This window comes from Nematolebias whitei, chromosome 16, assembly GCF_014905685.2.
Source record: "Nematolebias whitei isolate Nwh7 chromosome 16, NemWhi1, whole genome shotgun sequence".
Taxonomy (NCBI): domain Eukaryota; kingdom Metazoa; phylum Chordata; class Actinopteri; order Cyprinodontiformes; family Rivulidae; genus Nematolebias; species Nematolebias whitei.
In genome coordinates, this window is record NC_056513.1 from 2,421,048 (window position 1) to 2,427,007 (window position 5,960).

Here is a 5,960-nt window from a genome sequence, read left to right on the forward strand (position 1 = left end):
ATGGGGTACAGTGGATTCTGAACGGACAGCAGCAGGACTTTGTTTCTGCTGGTGGGGTCGTCTGCGTTGGTGGGTCGGGTGATCCTCTGGCTCGTGGAGAAGTTAAAGAAGGCCTGCTGGTCAGCAATGTAGACGGCCTCGCTGGCTCCACACGTCACACAACGTTCGGCGTTCTCCACGCTGTCGAACTCCACCAGGGCCTGCCGCTTAAACGGCATCATCATGACGTAACTGCCAACAGAGCAAAGTGCAGAGGTCAGAGGGGGCTCTCAGAACAACACCACACTTGCTCTATTGCTAGATGTGTTACCGACAAAAAATTAGATTAGTAAGTTTTTATTTTGGACAGATTTTTAACATATTTATTGCACCATTTTACCATTTTATTGGGGACTGCTTATAAGAGGCAGAACCTATTATTATCCACCTGACAAGGGTTTCTTAACTTTACACCTTACTCTTCCATCAACTTTAATGTGGCCCGAACCACATCGTACCTTACGAATGTGGGAGGAGCTTCGCGCCACGCTCTCTACGATAGTTGCTGAATCAACATATGTAGGTAAATGTAGACGTTTAACAACCTGTTAAAATACATCAGAATGCAGGAAATGGCTTCTACTTTGGTCAAAATTTTCCACACACACACACACACACACACGCACGCACGCGCGCGCGCACGCACACACACACACACACACACACACACTCATACACACAAAAGTGCTTCTTACGTCAATGGTTGTGAATGACTGTCAGCTACTACCACATCAAATTTTAGCACAGTGGATGTAAAACTGACTGAGGCCTTGACCACATGGGAACACTCTCTTTCCAGAACAATCTTTTCCTGTAAACACATTTTTAGAAATGTTTCCATTTCTTTGGACTGACGATGAAGTTGAACCCTTACTGTGTCCCATTAAAATTTCAGTCTGTAGACTGGGAGTCATGCTGGTCTGAAAGCATGGACATAATGGACTACTTCTTGCAGAGTATACGTCCAGATGAGGCTGGAGGGAAGAGTTTAACTTATAATCATCAGAATGTTCATGGGAAATAATTTAAACATAAAGTTTATCTTCTAATACTTATGCTCTATGATTTCTAAACGTACATTTGATGCATATTGTTGATCTTTATCTGCAACGATCGTTTTTGTAATGTTGACAGTTTAATAAAATAATTTTGGCCTTGGATTATTTGATGAATAATGAAGGGGTAATGTTATTGTCCATCAGTCTTGTCTGATGCTGGACCTGAAGCTTTTACTCTAAAGAAGTATCTGCAGCACGAACGCAAGCATGTAACCTGTCGTTAGGCCGGGCTGGAGGCGGAGTCTATGACATCATCACTTTTAAAAATATGGCATTTGGTGTGTCCACATAATAACAAGTAAACACTGTTTCTGTGTTTGAAAGAATAAAAAAGACATTTGCAAACAGACAAAACTCTGCACCCGTACCAGGCTGGAGCTATGATCGTTTTTCTGTTAATCACAATTAACTGTGGCGGCCATCTTTTAAAGAAGACTGCTGACAAAGGTTTCACTAAAATCTGTCCCGTGGTTAGTTATAGTTGTTAGTTTACATGGGTTAGCTAGTTGTTACACATGTTGCTCTTTAACAGTTCATTCTTGAGTTTTAAGCAGAAAGTCTTGTGCACCACCGTGTCGAGCTGACAGCACGTTTGAAGAATGACTCTGAGCCACAACCACACCTTATTTTAGCACTCACACACACCATCAGAAGCATGACGGTCAATACGTGTTGGATTGTTTCACGGCACGTGATGTTACACAAAAAAAATGGAAATTTGTGTGTCAGCTTCAGATGCGATGGAAGCCCAGGGGTAAAAAAAGTAACAAACATGGAGTGCAACGTTCTTTAGTAGATTTAAAACCAGAATGTTTTATTGTCACTGTATTACAGGTAGAAACATCAACAAGAGGGAAAAGTTCTGATAACTGGGGCCTAAAACAAAAACTGCAGCTGTTTTCTGAAGGGAACTGACGCTGAAGTCATGCTATCACCAAGCAAGAAACAAAACTAGAAGCTTCCTGGAGGAGCTTTGACGGGGACTGCAACATGGCAGCCATTTTAAAAGACTGATTTGACAGTACGGTGTGTTGGGGTTCACTCTCAGTTACCACCACGCCAGATTCCAGCTCGATGTGTGTAAAAAGAGCCGAGTTAAATCCGTTTAAGTTTAGCTTTGGTGGCCATTTTTAATGTTTTATTTGAATTCAGGATTGCTCCCAGCTACCACCACGCCAAATTCCAGTTGAATATCTTTTAAAATAGCAGAGCTATTTGTTTGCATATGTCGCCATGGTAACGTGACATGCCAATAAAAGTAATAGCACACATCACGGGGCCGAGCTGGTCGTTTCTGTATAACATTTGTGGGGGGGGCACGTTGCGGTTCGGGCCGTATTCAGTTGAAAGAAGAGTAAGACCATTTTCAGGTGGATAATAATAATAGGTGCTGCCTTTCTAGGAAGTCCCCAATTTCAAGTCAATAAATCTAATTTCCATTCCAGAGTCTCTCCTACCATTAGACAAGGAGGGCGCCCCATCCTGTCAGCTGAGCGCCCTGCCTACCAAACTGCCATGAACACCCCCCACCCTGCTGACACTGACATAGCACTAAACTAGCAGCGCGCAACAAAGACTTGACTCCGCCCCCATCGACAAAAACCTCGGAAGAGATGAGCGCCCTGCCAAGGTCAGTAACCCAGGAGGAACACTGCTACACTTTGGTTTTTAAATTAATGTTCAAAAGCTCATAAAATGGTCCAAACATCAAGACGTGGACCAGATGAACAATGTTCTTCTCTCAAGCAAATTGTCTTTTTTTTTAATCAGGTCAAAATTAATTAACACCTTTAACTTGTACGTCATCTTTTCTCGTTTCATAACACGTTCAAACAATATTTACCTGTGGTAAATATTATCTATGTTTTTATTACCAAATGTTGCCGAACTTCTCGAGTGCTTCCACCAGGTCAGCCTCCACCACAGCATCGCACAGTCCTCGGACGTGGACGACCGGAGATGGGGGGATGCGGTGACTGTCCTCCACGCCATCCTGCAGACGGCAAAGAATAGAAGTGTCATCTCTTTCTGAGCGAACCATGATTAAATTGTTTGTGTGAAGCTGTTGATCCACAAACACCCTTTAGTTTGAGTTTAGAGTTGTAGCAGTATAAAAACTGGAAAATGTAAAAGATGATAAAGACCTGCAGCCGACCTCATGATCAGCTGATTACAACAGTTATAAACAGGAAGTACCACATGTTCATCTGTACGAAGGTAACTGCAGGTAATTACATCGTATGGTTAATGGTTAAATTAAAGGTTAAAGCTTGCTGTGCTTTGTTTTGTGTTTTAGACGTAGGTATATGTTGCAACTTCTGGTTAAATAAGATTGGTTTTTGTTATGATCTGTTCATTCATTCATTCAAGTTTATTTGAACAAGGACAGCACAATAAACAATGTTACATGTTTGTACGAAGGTTTTCTAACCACAGGCTAATTTGTAAACCCAGTCCTTGGTTGGACTTTTATATAAAAAACAGCTAAAATAAAATTAAAATTTAATTTAAATTAAATAGTTCCCTCACACTCACGCCTGCTCCTCCATCCCCATGGGGCTCAGTGTTCACAGATTTGGTTTTGCTTCAACCATTTTTTTCACCTGGGAATTAAAAACTCTAAGATCTATTAATGTTTTTATTGCTCATGGTGAACTGCTCCAGAGATGAGGACTTTTAAATGAGAAGAACATTGACCAAATGATGTTTTTGTATTTTGCAGGTTTGCAGTCTCCATCAACTGCACCTCTTGTTGCAACTCCTGAGCTGCTGACTTTTAAAATCATTCTGCTCACCAGCTCTGGGACCATTAATGCATTTAAAAGTCAATTTTAAACAAAGAAATAAAATAAAAAAATTGTGTGTTAACACTAAAGTGATTTTATGCAAAGTTTTCATTAAGTTGTGTAATGTAAAGCGGAGCGCTACGTCTGTAGCATCTTAGCTAGCAGGTTTGTATTGCACCCTGCTAGCTTAGTGCTACTTCTTGTTGCTCTCTAAAGTAGTTATTGAATCAAGTGTTTGTAGGAATTGTGGTTTTGTCCTTGGTGTTGTGTTCATGTCTCTGTTTGCCTGATCCTCAGTTTATGTCTCTACAGGGTTTGTGTTTCTTTGGTGTCTGGCCCCGTCTTGTGTCGTGTTTATGTCCTGCATCTTCAGTCTCTGTCTCCTGGCGTCTGTGATCACTCACAGGTGTCTTCAATTTGTCTGATTAGTGTTTCTCTCTATATAAGTCTGTGTCTCTGTGTTAGTGTTTGTCCTGGCATTGTCTACTGCTCACTGTTCATGACCTGTCTGTAAGTACCACCTGTCCATCCTTGTTTGCTTTTGCTGCCCTGTCAGCTCTTTTGTTTTGTTAATAAATCTTTTATTTTTATATAAATCCTGAGTCCACGCCTGCTCACCTGCACACTGGGTTCACCAGCACCAATCGTGACAGTGTTTACTTATGTAGGAAAACGTAGACGTTTAACAACCCGTCAAAATACACCAGAATGCAGGAAATTACATCTACTTTATTCTAAATTTTATGGGGGAGGACCCTCAGACACCCCCCCCCAAATTCTAAATGCTTCTGACACCAATGTCCACCATGTTGTTCAAACCAAGAGCTGTTGTCAGCACTGGGGGCTAAGCACCCCTAAAGGTCAGACCCTAGAATCACCCCTGGTACCATCTCGTAATCATCACTGTTCAATGTTTCAGTGACGTTTGAGTCCAAGTACAAATAAATGGATCAAATAAATTCAGAGACAAGGATCTTGATGGCTGTTGCAAAAGAAGAAAAAATAAAATTGTGTCAAACTGCTGAGAACATGACGAGTGTCAAACACCCCAGTTCTAACCAGAGCAGCTTCTAACAATCACCGACAGACGAGGCGTTCTCTGTGTTTGTGAGGAGGTTCTGCAGCCTGACCTTTTTCCTGCAGCGGGTTGAGGCTGCGAGCGGTGCAGATGCATGAGCCGGTGCAGATGCATGAGCCGGTGCAGATGCATGAGCGGTGCAGATGCATGAGCCGGTGCAGAAAAGATGCTTTCGTGTCTGAGCGCCTGCAAGCTGCCCGCAGCCAGCGCCGCGCCACGCCTCTTACTCATCTGTGTGCTTCTAAGATCAACAGTCCAGCACTTGAAGACATTCAATTTGATCTAAAAAAATGCACATCCACTAAATGTTATAAAGTGTTTCTGGACCAAATGTGAGGTTATTTTCTAACGTGTGGTTTATTTAGAAATATCTGCTGCTGAACTTTAGTTAAAGCCAGAGTCGTCCTTTCATGTCAGAGCTGCTGTTCTGCTCAAACGTCATAAACAAATTTATTCACGGTCTCTTGCATCACTCATCATCTATTAATGTTTAACGGTTGTGCTGGGGGATGATGCTCAGCTGCTTCCACTCAGTTTACTGTACATCTGACTGAGCTGTAGCCATTCCTGTGTTGGCTAAAGTCCATAAACTGCCGTCTTAAAACGTGGTATCCTGCGAATGATGCTGAGAGTTCACGTGAACGTTTGTCCTCGTTTCTCTGCAGCTGAACTGGACATGACCGGCCTCAGACCTCACCGTAAAGCCAACGGGAACAACACGTGCGCTCAGAAACGTCCTCGCCAACTGTGACTGAGACGAGCGCGCACTCGGCTGCACTCATCGTTACCACGGCAACAGCGACTGACAGACAGTTGGCGGCAGACAGACGATTTTCAGCACAGCGGTGTTATCAACGCACTTGTGAGGCGATTGTGCAAGTGATGGAATGCAGTTACCATGGTAACATGTAATACTTCAAATATGGCTTTACTGTGAAGGGACACAAGTGTGAAGGTTTCTATTTGACTTCCTGCAGATATATTTAAATCAATATTCCA